This window comes from Macrotis lagotis, chromosome 6, assembly GCF_037893015.1.
Source record: "Macrotis lagotis isolate mMagLag1 chromosome 6, bilby.v1.9.chrom.fasta, whole genome shotgun sequence".
NCBI classification, from domain to species: Eukaryota; Metazoa; Chordata; class Mammalia; order Peramelemorphia; family Peramelidae; genus Macrotis; species Macrotis lagotis.
In genome coordinates, this window is record NC_133663.1 from 142,751,327 (window position 1) to 142,769,589 (window position 18,263).

The window sequence follows — 18,263 nt, forward strand, 5'->3', positions numbered from 1 at the left end:
ATACCCCTTAAATAAATCACCACCTTCATATCATCTTCTTAACATAAATAGTCAATGTTTAGACTATCCATCATTCATTTCCAGACTAGTATTCAAAGTATTGCCAGATGGATATGACACCTCCTTATATCTTATATTGTACTGCTGTACAGAAACAATTACCTCCATATCAAAATGAGCCACTAGATTAGAGTTTCAGTAAAATACTATATACCTAGTATAATTATTGAAAGTATATATCACATATGAAGCTTTTAAAAATTCCTAAATTCAACAGATATATTCATAGTTTAATTCCTATTTATTTAAGCCATGCTATTTTTTGCCATTTTTTGAGATTTTATTTATTTTGAGTTTTACCATTTTCCCCCTAATCTCCCTTCCCTCCCTGCACCCCCCCACACAGAAGGTAGTTTTTAGTCTTTAAATTGCTTCCATGGTATACACTGATCTAAGTTGAATGTGATGAGAGAAAAATTATATCCTTAAGGAAGGAAAATAAAGTATAAGAGAAAGCAAAATTACATAAGATTTTTTTTTAATTAAAGGTAATAGTCTTTGGTTTTTCTTCAAACTCCACAGTTGTTTCTCTGGATACAGATGGTATTCTCCACTGCAGACAGCCCCAAATTGTCCCTGATTGTTGCACTGACGGAATGAACAGGTCCATTAAGGTTGGTCATCACCTCCATGTTGCTGTTAGGATGTACAGTGTTTTCCTGGTTCTGTTCGTCTCGCTTCGCATTAGTTCTTCCAAATCCTTCCAGTCTTCCCAAAATTGCCATTCTTCCTGGTTTCTAATAGAACAATAGTGTTCCATGACATACATATACCACAGTTTCTTAAGCCATTCCCCAACTGAAGGACATTTACTTAATTTCCAATTCCTTGCCACCACAAACAGCACTGCTATAAATATTTTTGTACAAGTGATGTTTTTAGCCTTTGTCATAATTTGTCCTGACAAGATATAGACCCACTAGTGGTATTGCTGGATTAAAGGGTATGTACATTTTTGTTGCCCTTTGGGCATAATTGCAGATTGCTCTCACAGCTCCACCAGCAATGTATTAGTGCCCCAGGTTTCTCAAATCCATCCCAAAAGCAAACATTGTCCTTTCTGGTCATAGTGACCAGTCTGAGAGGTGTGAGGTAGTATCTCAGAGATACTTTAATTTACATTTCTCTAATAAGTAATGATTTAGAGCAACTTTCGCATGACTATGGATCACTTTGATTTCCTCAGCTGTAAATTGCCTTTGCATATCCTAGGACCATTTGTCAATTGGGGAAGGACTTGTTATTTAAGTTTTACTCAGTTCTCTGTATATTTTAGAAATGAGTCCTTTGTCATAAATACTAGTTGTGAAAATTGTTTCCCAATTCACTATATTTCTTTTCTTCTTGGTTACAGTGGTTTTATCTGTACAAAAGTTTTTTTTTTAATTTAATGTAATCAAAATTATTTGTTTGTTTTTAGTGATGTTCTCAATCTCTTCCTTGGTCATAAATCTTTTCCCTTTCCATAGATCTGACAGGTAAACTACTCCTTGATGATTTGGTTTTCTTATAATATTGTTTTTTATGTCTAAATCTTGTATCCATTTTGTTGTTATCTTGGTATAGAGTGTAAGGTGTTGGCCGTATCCAAGTTTCTTCCATACTAACTTCCAATTTTCCAAACAGTTTTTATCAGAGAGAGTTTTTTATCCCAATAGCTGGACTCTTTGGTTTTATCAAAAAGCAAATTACTATAATCATTTCCTACTATTGCACATAATCTATTCCACTGATCCACAAATCTATTTGTTAGCCAATAATAGAAAATTTTGATGACTGATGCTTTATAATATAATTTAAGATGTGGTAAGTCTAAGCCACTTTCTTTTGTGATTTTTTTCATTTTATCCCTGGAAATTCTTGACTTCTTATTTCTTCATAAAAACTTACTTACAACTTTTTCTAACTCATTTAAGTAATTTTTAGAATTTGATTGGTAGGGTACTAAACAGGTAATTTTGATTTTGGTAGAACTGTCATTTTTATTATATTAGCTCAGCCTATCCATGAGCAGTTGATATTTGCCAAATTATTTGAATCTGATTATATTGGTGTGAGAAGTGTTTTGAAATTGTTTTCAAAATATTTTTGAGTCTTCCTTGGCAGATAGACTTCCAGGTATTTTATATGCTCTGGATTACTTTGAATGAGATTTCTCTTTCTAGCTCTTTCTTCCGTATCTTGCTAGTCATATATGGAAATGTTCAGGATTTATGAGGGTTTATTATTATGCTAAAGTTGCTAATTATTTCTAGAAGTCTTTTAGATGATTTTTTTTGTATTCTCTAGGTATTGCATCATGTCATCAGGAAAGACTGAGAGTTTTGTCTCTCTTTCCCAATTCTAATTCCTTCAATTTCTTTTTTCTTCTCTTATTGCCGAAGCTAGCATTTCTAATAAGATATTGACCAGTAGTTGCAATAATGGGCATCCTTGTTCCACCTGTGAACTTATTGGGAATGCCTCTAGACAATTCTCATTGCATATAATGCTTGTTGAGGGTCTCAGATAGATGCTGATTATTTCTAATGAAAAATTCATTTATTCCTACACTTTCTAGTGTTTTTAATAGGAATGGGTACTGTATTTTGTCAAAAGCTTTTCTAGCATCTATTGATATAATCATGATTTCTGAATGGTTTGTCATTGATATAATTAATTATACTAACAGTTTTCCTAATATTGAACCAACAGTGCATCCCTATATAAATCCTTTTGGTCATAGTGTATTATCCTAGTGATAACTTGTAATTGTTTTGCTAAGATTTTAATTAAGAGTTTTGCATCTATATTCATCAAGGAGATAGATCTATAATTTTCTTTCTCTGGTTTAACTCATCCTTGTTTAGGTATTAGCACCACATTGCTGTCATAGAAAGATTTAGGCAGAGTTCTGTCTTCACCTATTTTTCAAAAGTGTTTATATAGAATTGGAAACAATTGTTCCTTAAATGTTTGATAGCATTCTCTTATGAATCCATCTGGCCCTAGACATTTTTTCCCAGGGAGTTCAATAATGTCTTGCTTAATTTCTTTTTCTGAGATGGGGTTGTTTAGGTATTTAACTTCCACTTCACTTAACCTGGGAATCTTACATTTTTGTAAATATTCATCTATTTCACTTAGATTGCCAAATTTATTGGAATAGATTTGGGCAAAAATAATTCCAAATTATAACTTTGATTTCCTCCTCATTTGTTGTAAGTTCACCTTTTTTATTTTTGATATTTGCAATTTGGTTTTCTTCTTTCTTTCGTTTTTAAATCAAATTGACCAAAGATTTATCAATTTTATTGTTTTATTTAAAACCAGCTCTTGATTTTATTTATTAGTTCAACAGCTTTCTTGCTTTCAATTTTATTAGTTTTTGCCCTTTAATTTTAGAATTTCTAATTTGATATTTAATTGGGGGTTTATAATTTGTTCCTTCTCTAATTTTTTTAGTTACATATTTAGTTCATTCATTTCCTCTTTCTCTCACATTCTTGTAAGCATTTAAAGATATAACATATCCTCTGACAGCTGTCCTTGAGTGAATCTCATAGGTTTTGGAAAATTGTTTCATTATTGTCATTGTCTAGAATGAAATAATTCTTTCTATAATTTGTTGCTTGATCCACTCATTTTTAAAAATGAGGTTATTTAATTTCCAATTGGTTTTGGATCTTTATCTTCCTGGTTCAACATTGCATATGATATTTATTGCATTCTGATCTAAAAAGGTTGCATTCACTATTTCTGCCTTTCTGCAGTTGGTCATTAGGATTTTTGTCCTAGTACATGTTCAGTTTTTGTATAAGTATCATGTACAGCAGAAAAAAAAAGTATATTCCTTTCTATCCTCATTCAGGTTCTTCCATAAGTCTTTCATATCTATTTTTTCTAACAATCTATTTATCTCCTTCACTTAACTTCTTGTTTATTTTATGGTTAGATTTATATAAATCTTAGAGTAGGAATTTGAGTTCTCCAAGTAATAGACTTTTGCTTTATATATTTTCCTATAGTTCTTTCAACTTCTCCTCTAAGAATTGGGATGCTATATAATTGAGTGCATATGTATTTAGTATTGAAATTACTTTATTGTCTATGGGGCCTTTTAGAAGTTTATAGTTTCCTTCTTTATCTCTTTTAATGCCATGTATTTTTACAGCTGCTTTGTCTGAGATGCAGTTTGCCACCCCTGCTCTTTTCACTTCCTGTACCAAAATAAAGTCAAAATTAGATCAAGAGGGGTGGCTAGGTGGCGCAGTGGATAAAGCACCAGCACTGGAGTCAGGAGTATCTGGGTTCAAATCTGGTCTCAGACACTTAATAATTACCTAGCTGTGTGGCCTTGGGCAAGCCACTTAACCCTGTTTGCCTTGCAAAAACCTAAAAAAAAAAAATAAGATCAAGAAATTATCTATCTGATCTATGAAAAGGGGGCAAATTTATGACCAAATGAAAAATAGAATATGTTATAACCTGCAAAATGAATGATTTTACTATATTAAATTAAAAAGATTTTGCACTAATAAAATCAATGCTGCCAAAATTAGAAGAAAAGCAGGAAGCTGGAAAACAATCTTCATAACTAAGAGTTCTGTTAAAGATCTAATTTTAAAATATATAGCACATTGCATTAAATAAAGTTGAAAGTCATTCCCCAATTGATAAGTGCTCAAAGAATATGAATAGAAAGTTTCAAAATGAATAAATTAAAGTTATATATAATTATATATGAAAATATGTTACAAATCATTAAGGATTAGAGAAATGCAAATTAAAACAACTATGAGGTATCACCAACCTATCAGATTGGCTAAGATGAGAAAAAAGGAAAAATGATCAATGTTGGAGAGGTTGTGTGAGGATTGGGATATTAATGTTATTGCTGGTGGACTTATGAACTGGTCCAACTATTCTGGAGAGCAATATGGAATTATGGCCAAAGAGGAACAAAACTGTTCATTCCCTTTGACCCAGCAATTCAGATTCTAGGAATATACCTAGAAGAAATCATAAAATGGGAAAAGTCCCTTATGCTCTTAAATATTCCTAATAATATTGTTTTGTAGTGACAAAGAATTGGAAATTGAGGTAATGTCAATCAAATGTGGAATGGCTAAACAAGTATTGGTACATAAATGTTATGAAATATTATTGTTCTATAAGAAACCATAAATGGTTGGATTCTAGAGAAACATGGAATGACTTAACAGGATCTGATACTGAGTCAAGGGAACAGAAGTAAAAGAATAATATACAAATTAACAATAATATTGTAAGGTGATCAACCCTGATAGATACAGCCCCTTTCAGCATTTCATAGAACTAGAGTAACCATTTTAGACAGGCTATGGACAATGCAATCCCCATTCAGAGGAATATAAATAAGACAAAACAAAACAAAAGAAAATTTCCTTCAGAATCTTAGGAATATAACATACTATTTTTTTAAAAAATCCCTTATGTATTCCTTTCCCTTAATCCTAATTCCTTATATGGAAAATAATTAACCTCTAAACATGCTTAACACATGTGTAAATACAATATTAATCTGTTTGCCACTGTGGATATGGGTTTGGGAAGAGAAGGTGGAAGGAAATTTTGCAACATAGAAATATACATATGTATTTGGAAGAATGTTAAAAATGATCTTTCATAATATATTTCATAATAATATATTTCATAATAAAATATATGTCAATAAAAATATCATGCTTGTTATAAGCAATTCTTTACATGAGGTACTTCAGGAGATTAAGGTGATACTGGTGAGATTTAAAAAAAAATGTAGCACAGTCCCCTCATTTTATTGTTAGCTCTTGAAGAGGAAAGTTGCTTGACAAAAATCACTATTATAGAAAGCAGTACAGTTGAAATTCAAAATCTCTGTCTTTCACACCCAATTCTGCTGACCTCAAGGAGTTTGCAATATAATGGGGTTGATTGACTACTTATGCAGATAAATACAAAGCAAACTAGAATCTGTTTAACATGAAAAAGGACTCTGAGATTAGTGAAAGAGAAAGGAAATCTAGAGGAAAAACAAAAGTGTAATTTACAAAATAAAGGAAGTAACAATCTCATTATATCTCCTATGGACTGGCCAGACCATCTATGAAATATTATATATGGGTTAGGATGTCATATTTTAAGAGATTCAAATACTCACATTCCCTTGTAATCATCTATAAATGACTTTATTAAGCAAAATAAAACAAATTATTGGTAGATATACTTGCTTTCATTGCATTCTTCTTTTCCATGATCTATTCTGAAGACATTCAATAGATTTGGGGGTACTTTATACTTATAAGCATTTATATTTAAAAGCATTTTTATATTTATGCTTCTGCTTTTATACTTAAATACATTTTTATAATTCCATGGAGCCTAACTGAATTGCATTAAGCATAAAAACAAAGTCTTATGCATAAAAAGCATAAAAACACAAGTCTTAGCTATTCTTCTATTGTTCCTGAAATAAAGAATATAGAAAAGAATTCTGACAGTTTCCTTTTTGCCTGGTATAATTCTTAGTCCAAGGTGTGTGTGTGTGTGTGTGTGTGTGTGTGTGTGTGTGTATATATATATATATATATATATATATATATATATATATATATATATATCTGTTGGTAACTTAAAGAAATTTCAAGCTACTCATCCTGTTATAATAGTTCCTCTCATGCATATTTTAGCTTTTACTTGACCTTTAAAATATCAAATGAATAATCTAATTTCAAGTTTTTAGGTAGTTTTTCCTGACATCTTTTAAAATCTCAACCATATTGCATATAATCAAACTAAATTTGTCTTAAAAATTCAGGCAAACACATATACCTACAATGTGTAACTGAAGCTATATATTATATTATCAAATTGATTCTTTACTGTTTAAATGTACAAACCAGACTTTACAATTACAGCAAAATTACTTTCAAGATGTATAAAGCATTGACCTGGTTCACTAGGCACATTTAATTATATATTTTGATTCAGCAAATCAAATGGATTAAAATGAAATAACTTTCCTTAAGCAAGTGAGGGATTTAGACTTGAAAATCCTTCTCCAGTGAGCTCTCTTCATTATTTGTAGACTTAGACCTATTGCATAATCCTTAATTCCCTCCTCTGTGTGTGGATGTTATTTATTTTTTAAGAAAAGATTTCTAATCACTCTGTATCAAGGTCATCTAAATATCTTGGGGAAATTCCTATTTGATCATAGGATGAGTGCAATATATTTACAACTCTCTTTCTTATACATATGGAAACTAAGTTCAAACTTAACATGTTGATACAAGATGTTAAATATATAACTTAGAAATTTATGGAGCTTTTTCCAGTATTTTTCATCTTTAAAATCCTTTATTCTTTACAATATAGAATTTCATATTTTAGTGGACTCTAATAATATTTGAAAGGAAACAGAAAGTAGGGTTTTAAAAATAGAACAAATAATCAGGAGTTAGAAATGAAATTCTATACTTAGTATACATATGGTCTATCTATATTCTGGCTGTATTTCTTTTGTTTTCTATAACAGAAATTAAATAAAATATTATATTTCATTTGACTAATGCTAGGAAAGGATAAATGTTATAATTTATTTCTTCATATTCAACAATGTACTATGCTGCACCTACATGACTAAAGATGGACATTATTTACATTGTTGAAAATGGAAAGATAAATGTCTCCATTGACTGATCCAGAAGAAGATACAGAATTTCTCTCCCTCATGAAAGTCCAAGAAAAGCAAAGTTTAGCTTAGATACTTTAATCTTTGATCATATATTAGAGGTCACTGCAATCAATCAGTCTTTCATCCATTAGCTTTGCACTCATTTTTACCTTTTCAATATGTTTTTATTTCTTTGACCATCACATTATTCCAAATTATTTTCGTGATTGTTTTTCCATTTCACTCAATTTTAACATTTCTTTCTTCTATATTTTTCTTTATATTCAGTATCTGTGCTAAGCTACAATGTTTTCTGCAAATTATTTAGATTTCTTGTAATTTTTCCCTGAAAATAAATTACTACATTTGTGTGTATACATTTCTGTGTACATATACTGTGCACATGTACACATAGATAATATGTGTAAATATATGTATGTGCATTTATTTTGGGGCAAAATGATAGCATATCATATAAACTGACTTTTTAATTAATTGAATTTATTATGCTTAAAATGTTAGGGCAAACATGATTTTGATAATGGATTACACTTTCTCATACCCAAAAAAGCATCTCTTCCTCATAGGGAGGCAAATAGTCAAGGCAATTTCCTATTAATCACCTCATGGGAAAAAAACATCAAGAAGAATGGAGTAATATAGTTTTCATTGTCATTTATCCTCTATCTTGAAGTAATAGAGATATATACAATTTCTTAAAGGTGGCAAAAAACTAGGGACATGTTGATAATTAACTTAATATAACTCCTTCCAGACTAGTTTTTAAATCTTTTTTGGTGAGTGGAGAAGAGAGATTCTACAATTAAATATTTTTTTATATCCATAGTGTAATAGAAAGATTCAAGGTCTATAGTTTGTTTTTTGAACACCTGACCCTGACTACAGATCCCATTTTTGTGGACTAATAATTTAATCACTCTGGTCTTTTATAAGTTCTCTCTCTCTCTCTCTCTCTCTCTCTCTCTCTCTCTCTCTCTCTCCATATATATATATATATATATTCTCTCTATTTTCCCTATTTCTCTCTCTATATCTCTCTAATGATCTCTCTTTTAATATCTATTTGTTTAATTAGTCAGCTATAATTTTATGTTCTATCCATGTACTTTTTCCTATTTATATTTATTCTAAATTATCAAAATATTAACTTGAATGTAATACATCATGAAAATCATTGTATTTATGGATATGAAATCAAATTGCTAAAACTCTTACAACAATAATGGTTCACTTTTTTGTTAAAACTTCATTGAAATTTCAAAAAAAAAGAATAGGTTCTGAAACTATTAGTATACAGGCAAATAATTAGTTGGCATTTAAAGACAAATTATGCTTTTTTAAAAGTTTTAGTCCTTAAATTTTTAAAGCAGATAGTGTTTGACTTTACTAGTCCAGTTGTCCTTAAATGTATGATCATGTTGTACATGGATATATTCAGTTATATAACTGAGATAACTGAGATGGCCTGAAGAGTATATACTTCAATTTCATATAGAGATAATCTCTATGATCTAAACTATACTTACTATGAATAATAATCTGACAGTGCCTCATGAGTAAAGGTGGCTCAGAAATTGCTTTGCATCTCAGAATAGAATATTCAATGATTTATTTTCTTTAATTTTTCCAAATATACTTAAATAAAACAATCATAACATTTATACTTAACTACCCAGGAATTAAAATTATGTGTGTATGTACACATCTATACATGCATACACACACACATATATACATATAAAACTTAAAGGAAATTTATATTTTAGTATAATATTATTTTAATAATGGTGCTGAAATGTTCATACTAAAGTAGGTTACAAAGGTTAAACTACAAATATTATTCTGGACATCTTTGAAAAATATATGATGGTAATATCCATGTAAATAATTAGATTTAAAATAGATAATCTCCTTCACTCAGCTTAAATATTGTTTTAGCTATATTATTACCAAGAATTATTAAATCAAACCAGGTATCATAGATTATCTTATCTGATACTACTGTTAACAATCACTAGTTCTAAAGGTAATATGGAAGTAAATAGAAAGTTGGTCTCCAAAACAAGACCAACTAGATTCAAGTCTTGCCTTTGGTATCTTTTAGCTATTTGAATATGAACTAATCAAACTTCTCAGGGCTCTCTTTAAATCTCTAACTCTATGACAGTGATGACAATGACTTACCAATAATTATTCTCAATATGAGGAAAGCAATTCATATGTTCATATTACATAAAAACAAAGCCAACCCCCCAAAATCTAATAGAAGACATTAATCTTTGTAAACTATTTCTCCCTGTTTTTTTCTTCTTTTATTTCTAAAACATCTTTCTTCATTTCTTTTGAAAATAATAATAATAATAATAATAATGATTTTACTGCCTTCCCTTAATTCTTCAATGTCTGTTGCATTGTGTTTGTTCCACAACAAATAAGCGATTAATGATCCCTTTGATTTTATGCATAGCAAATTATATCAATGTATTTGAAAAGTCTCAGTAGAAAAACATAAGGCAGAAGAAAACAAACAGGACAATTTACAGTATACATGGATCATAGAATTTATAGCAAAATCAGATGATATGACTAAGCTTCCTCTTTGGAATCCAAAACACAACAAACACACCAAATTTCAAATCCAGCTTCTCTATATTGTTATTTGACAGTCCTGTCATCATAGAGCTAATATTCTCCTGTGTGAGGGGGTGCAAATACCATATGTTCAAAGTAAAGTAATTGCAAACAATATAAAATTAAATACATAGTGGGTTTTGAGAATGACATTAATTAGGAAAATCTATAATAAAAAGAAATATATTTTTAAATGTTATAGGCTAAGCTGAAATATAGAGATGTACATGATGGAATGAACTAGCCATCAGAGACACAGAATCAATAAAAATTCATTAACTCAATATTCATAAAAGAAAATGTAATTTACATAGGAAAACTGCCTAGTTGGTAAAAATGGCTGGTAAAACTAGAAAGCAGTCTAGCAGAAATTATGCTCAGATCAGTACATTATACCACATTCTACTAGATATTCCAATTAAGTGTGTATATTAAAGATCACATATTTTCTGAAAAGCTATAAAATGAATTATATGACTCTCAGAGTTATAGACAAGATAAGTACCCTTAATCAAATTTGGGATAGAGGCAAGTACAAAACATAAAATAGGTAATTTTGATCACATGAAAATGAAAGGCTTCTAAACAGTCAAAAATAAGTGTCCTTAGAATAAAAAGGGAGCAGTCAAATAAAAAAAAAACTTGTACACACACACACACACACACACAAATATACATACAAACAGAAGACATTCCTCATTTGTTAAATTATCAAAGGTAGTGATCAGAGAATTTTCAAAAGAAATAAAAATCATTTATTATCACTTGAAAAAATATTCTAAATCATTTACATAGAAATGTAAATGTAGCTTGCAAATTGGCAAATATTTCAAAAAATGGTAGCAGTTTAAGTTAGAGGAGTTGCAAGAAAATATGATCACTGATGCATCGCTACTGGTGCTGTGAGTTGGTACAAATATTTTGGTAAAGAAATACAAGTTATAAAAATAAAGAGATTTAAATATCCTTACACTTAGACCGAGATTTCCCATTACTTGACTTATAATTCAAGGAAATTACTAAAAAGAATAAAGATCTGATATATTTAAAATAGCATTTAAAAAAACAAATAGAAACAAAATTGATAACTATCAATTAGGAAATGACTAAACAAATTGTGGTGCATGAATATATTGCTATAAGAAATCATGAATAGGTTTAAGGTAGAGAAACACGGAGAAGTTTAAAAAAAATTGATACATAAAGTAGCAAAAGATCAGAAAGAAAAAAAATCACAGTGATCACAATAATTTAAATGGAAGGAACAATCATGCAGAAAAAAAACCAAGAATGAATGTCAAAAAAATATAAAGCACAAACATCTCCCAAGGCAAACTGAGAAACTGAATGAATACAATTACAAAGCACTTCTTACACAAATAATGTCAGATCTAAGCAATTGGAAAAATGTCATTTGTTCATGATTGGGTCGAGCAAATATGATAAAAGTGACAGATCTACTCAACTAAATTACTTATTCATTGACATTTCAGTCAATCTACAAAAGAAACACATTTTAATCCAACTTGAAAAAGTAGCAACAAAATTCATCTGGAGCAGTGAAGTGTCAAGAATATCAAAGAAACTCTATCAGTTCTCAAATTATACTACAAAGTGACAGCCATCAAACCTACCTGGTACTGTTTAAGAAAAAAAAAAAGAAACAGTGGATTAGGATAGGTTCAAAAGAAATAGCACTAAAAGCCTACAGTAACCAATTGATTATCAAACCAAAAAACACTAACTTCAGGGTTAAGAACTTCTTATTTGCCAAAATTTTTTGTAAAAACTGGAAAACAGTTTGGCAAAAACTAGGCATAGATTCACATCTCACATTCTATACCAAAATAAGATCAAAACGGGTAAAGGATTTTGATATAAAGTGCAACATCATCGACCAAATAACAGACCAGGAAATTCTGTCAGATCTATGAAAAAGGGAGAAATTTATAATCAAGCAAGTAATAGATTTAAGTATAAATAGCAAAATGAATGATATTTGACCATATTAAATAAAAAAGGTTTGCACTAATAAAAACCAATCCTGCCAAAATTAGCAGGACAGCAGAAAGGTGGGAAGTTCTGCTAGAAAACTAGGAGTTCTGCTAAAGGTTTCATTTCTAAAATATATAGAGAATTGCCTCTAATTTATAAGGAAAAAAAGTCATTCCCCAATTGAGAAATGGCAAAGGAATATGAACAGAGAATTTTCAAAAGAAGAAATAAAAGTTATCCAAATCATTACTGATTATGGAAATGCAAATTAAAACACCTATGAAGTATTACCTCACAGCTATTATGGGAGTATTGGGACATTAATACAATGTTGGTAGAATTGTGAATTGATCCAACAATTCTGGAGAGCAATATGAAACAATGCCCAACGACCAGTAAAACAGATCATACCCTTTGACCCAACAATGCCAATTCTAGGCCTACATCCCGATGAAATCATTAAAATGGGAGAAGTCCTATGTGTTCCAAAGTATTCATAACAACTCTTTTTTTTTAGTAGCAAAGAATTGGAAAATGAAGGGATGCCCCATCTATTACAGAGTATCTGAACATGTTATTGCATATGAATATCATGGAATACTGCTGTTCTATGAGAAACAATGAATGGTAGGATTCTAGAGAAGTACTGAATCAATTAAAGGAACTGAAGCTGAGTAAAGGGAGCAGAACAAAGAGGACATCATATATATTAACAAAAACATTGTGAGTGGATCAACTTTGATGGGTGCAGCTGCTCTCAGTAGTTCAGAGAGCTAGTACAACCCCAGGAGACAGGATGTGGACAATGCTATCCCCATCCAGAGGAAGAAAACAAAACAAATCAAAACAAACAAAAAAAGAAACTCTTCTGAAGAGCATTATATTCACTTTTTAAAAATTTCTCTTATGTATATTTTTCCTATCTCATGGTTTTCTTTCTTTCCCCTTCTCAACAAAAATGACTAATTTGTAAACATTTTAAACAGAAATGTGTATGTACAATATTCAACTCACTGACTGTGCCTCCACAATACTTGAATTTCTTATTTTAGGCTTCTTCTAATATTTCCTATTTAATTAGAGAGTTCTCAATTTTGAATATAATATTTCTGACAGTTTTCATTTTGGAAACTTTCAGGAAGGGATCAGTGGTTTTTTCAGTTTCTAGTTTACCCTTTACTTTTAGGATATCAAGGCAACTCTCCTGGATATCTTGAAAAATTACATCTATGTTCTTTTTTTGGGGTCATGATTTTTAAGAAGTCAAATAATTATTAAATTCCCTCTCCTGGATCTGTTTTCTAGATCAGTTGTTTTTCAAGTGAGATAGTTCATTTTTTTCTAGTTTTTCATTTTTTGGTTTTGTTTTATTGTTTCTCACATAGTCATCAGTTTTGCTTAACCCCATTCTACAAATTAAGGAATTATTTTCTTCAAAGACTTTTTGTACCTCCTTTTTCATCTGGTCAATTGTGCTTTTTAAGTCATTCTTTTCCTCATTAGATTTTGTTTTCCATTTGACCCAAACTGGTTTATAAGATGTTATTTTCTATGGTATTTTTTCTATTTCCTCCACCAAACTACAGACTCTGTTTCCATGATTTTCCCACATTTCTCTCATTTCTCTTCCCACTTTTTCCTCTTCTTCCCTTATTTGATTTTCGGAAACTTTTTTGAGCTCTTCAATAGCCTGAGACCAATTCCTGTTTTTTCTTAGAAGTTTTGGGTGTAGAAGCTTTGATTTTGTTATGTTCTGAATGTGTATTTTGATCCTCATAGAGCCAAAATAATTGTCTATGATCAGATTTTTTTCTTCTATTGTTTGCTTATTTCCCCAGTCTTAAATCTTAGTTAAGGTGAGGTTCGACTTCCAGGGTAGAGGATATACTATCCGAAGCTTTTGTGACTTTTTTCTGCTGTTTTCAGGGACAACCCAGTGACTTGCAAGTTCACAATTCCTTGAAGATATCATGGGAAGCTATGAATGCTCTGTAGGCCTGTGCTCTGGTCTGTGGGTGATCACAAGCATTCCTTTCTGTCCTGGAACCATGAAGGGGGTCCCTACTCTGCTCCAGGCAGTGACTTCAGTTGTACTTCTGATCATTTTTTTTAGGTTTTTGCAAGACAGTGGGGTTAAGTGGTTTTCCCAAGGCCACACAGTGAGGTAATTATTATCTGAGACTGGATTTGAACTCAGGTACTCCTGTCTCCAGGGCTGGTGCTCTTTCTACTGTGAAACCTAGATGCTCCCTGATCATTTTCTTAAGATGAGGGCCCTAGACTGTGACCTGGATCTGAGTAGAGGCTAGTCCTGCCTCAGGTATAACAAAGAGACCTCTGCAATCTCCCTCAATCACCTAACTATCCTTGGACTGAGCATTCTAGAAGCCCCTACCAGGGTCAGATCTGAGCTGAGATCTGCTGTGGATTGGGCTCCACTCTAACCCTGGTCAGCAAAGTTTTCCTTCCCAGTTGTCCTTGACAATCCCTGGACTGAGGGGTCTGGAAACCACCACTGCTACCACAGTCATGGATCTAGGCACTTCACACTTTGCTGCTGGATGACTGGAGCTAGTTTGCTCAGTTACACTAAACAGGAGGCCCTTTCTAACATCACTGAAACAGTCCCTTCCCAGGAATCTTCCAAGATGTCTTAGACTGGAATATTGTTTCATTCAGTCTTTTGTGGGTCCTGAAACTATAGAAATCGATCAGAATCATTATTTAAAGGTATTTGGAGTGGTTTGGGGGAAAGCTCAGGGGAGTTTCTGGTCATTTTGGCTCCACCCTCCCATGTCACATAATAAATTCTTAATAAATACTTCTTGGAAAGTTCAGTTGGATTAAACATGATTTTAGGCAATAAAATGATAAATATTGTTATCTTTGAATCATGGATAAAGTCTTGTTTGAATTACCAATTTTATAAGATTCATTTTGAATTTTCTGTCTGCCTCTCTAAGTCATAGATTCTTAACTTTGTGGTTCATGAACTTATTTATTGAATATTTTCATAATTGTATTTCAAAATAATTAGTTCCCTTTATAATATATATTTATGCTTGTAAAACTATAGATGTTTGTGAGTATGCACACATATACAATCATACATGTATATGTAGCATTGTGGCATTGTGTATACATGTATGTATATCTGGATATTTACTTGTATTTACATAGATATATTCATTAAAAATATTATTCTGAGAAGAGGATCTTAAGTTCACCACATGTCCCATGGGATCCAGAGAAAAAAATTGGTTAACGAGTCCCTCTCAAGTAACTGTCTCATCTTTCTTGTCTCCAGTCTGGAAATAATATTGAAGGGTAGAGTTAGAATTGAAAAACAATCCACAGCCTAGAATTTTTATCTAAATTTAAAGACATTAAAATTAATATAAATAAAAACACAGTTGTATATTTGGATTAAACAAGAAGAAATAGATAATCCTCTTATACTTTTTCTATTTAGATATCACAATAAAAATAAGATCAATTTGGATCACTATATGGTGTCTATCAAAAGTTTTGGTATGTTTTAAGCTATTATAAGTTCAAAAAAAGACAAGATTGTGATCAGGACATTAAACTGTGAGTCATACCAAAGGAGGAGTAAGAATGTTGGATGTTTATAATAAAAAAGAGAAAATCTCAAAAGGACATGATTGTTTCCATCAAATGTATGAAAAGCTGCCATGTGGAAAAAAGGATTATAACTTATTTTTCTTTAGACCCAGAGGAAAGAATTAGGAATAATGAGCAGAAATCACATAAAGAGAAATTTTGACTTAATGTAAGTGAAAAAAAAAACAATTTATTTTTGTAAATATGGAAAAAGCCACTTAATGTCTAAGTGCCCCAAATAATTTTTAAGATAGTTGCAGAATGGCTGCTTTTCTGTATTGTTAGAATGCATGCATCTAGAGTTCTCTAGAGCAAAGAAAACACAGATAAAGAGGAAAAAATAAGACAGAAGGGAATAGGAAAGGAGAAGAGAAAATTTGTCACAGTAAGGGTTAGTCAATTTGACAGACGATATGAATTTATTAAGTAACTCCTTTGTCCTTGCCACTATGCTAAACATTAGGGATTCAAAAAGAGAAAAATAGTGGAGATTCTGCCTTCAAGGAAAAACAATCTAATGAAGCAAGGAAAAGCATAGGAACAAAGCAGCTATATAGAAGATAAAGAGAAATAATCACAATAAAGGAGGTATTATAATATGAAGACAATTTGGAAAAGATTTCCTATTAAAGATGGGATTCTTTGGGGGATTTGAAGGAAGTTAGGGAAGTCAGTAGAATAATATCTGGAAGAGGGAGAATTTCAAGTATGGAGGACAGTCAGAGAAAATATAAGGAACCAAGTGATAGTGTGCTTGTAGTTCATGGAATAACAAAGAGGACAATGTCAGTGGTTCAGTGGTTCAACAGAACAGTGTGAGATCTAAGGTGTATGAAGACTGGAAAGTTAAGAGAAGATTAAGTTTTGAAGGACTCTGAATATCATATAGAGGATTTTGTATTTGTTCCTAGAAGCAATAAGGACCTACTGATATTTACTGAATGGGGGAAGAAATGATGTGGTAGGACTTGTGCTTTAAGAAAATCACTTAGTCATAAATGGAAAATGTATTGGAGTGGGGGAATAAGAAGACATGCAGTCCCTGGCTATTATAATGATTCAAGTGAATTGAAGAAATTGAAGAAAGTTTCCAACAAATATGGTGATAATTTGTGAAGAAAAAAAGGGCTATATAAGAGAATGTTGCAAAGATGATATTAATAGTTCTTTTATAAATAGATTGGATATGGGGTGGGTGAGAAATACTGAGGAATCATGGTTCATACTAAATTTGGGAGGCTGAATGAATGAGAGGATGATTTTGCCCTCATAAGAAATAGGAGAGATTGAGAGGTAGATTTAGGAGGAAAGATAATTCAATTTTGCATATGTTGATTTCAAGGTGCCTACTAGACATCCATATTGAGAAGTCTGAAAGGCAGTTATAGATGAAAAACTGGATGTCAGAAAGTGTTTAGAACAGGATAGAAATGTTAATCATCAACATAGAGGCATTGATTAAAAAATAGCTGATTACATTATCAATTGAAGTAATATAAAAGGAGAAGAAAAATAGTTCAGGGCAAATCCTATAGGTCACTCATTATTACAGACTGATCTGGATAAGAAACTAAAAACAAAGAGAACATAGTGAAGAATAATTTCCAATAGTTTCCAAAATTGCAGTGATTTCAAGAAGAATAAAGGCTGAGAATCAGCAACTTGAAACTTCTAAAGTTTCTTGGCAAACAGTTTTGAAGAAATAATATAAACTTTTTGTAAGGGATCAAGAAGAGGATGAGAAAATAGAAGAAGCTATTGCATATGACTTTCTGAAATAGTTTGGTCATAAAGGGCACAACAGATAGAAGATGATTAATGGGAATAGAAGGATCAAGTGAGGTTTGTTTTGAGATGAAACTGTGTATCTAGGACATGTTTGTAGGCATTAGGAAATGAATCAGTAGAGAGGGAGAAATTAAAGATAGCTGACAAAATTTATTTATTTATTCATTTATTTTGATTTTAAAAAGACGGTGGAATTAAGTGACTTGCCCAAGATAACACAGCTAGGAAAGTAAATGTCTGAAGTCATATTTGAAGTCAGGTCTTCGTGATCCCAGTGTTGGTACTCTATTCACTGTGCCACCTGACTTTTCCTAACTGATAAAATTTAAATGAAAAAGGTGATCAATCTTGTATAGGAGACAAGATGGAAAAGAATCACTTATACCTCTGGAGTGGAAAATATTTCTAAGTAGGAAAGTCCACCTGTTTTTAGGAAGTAGGTATGAAAACGCAATGGCCAACTACATCT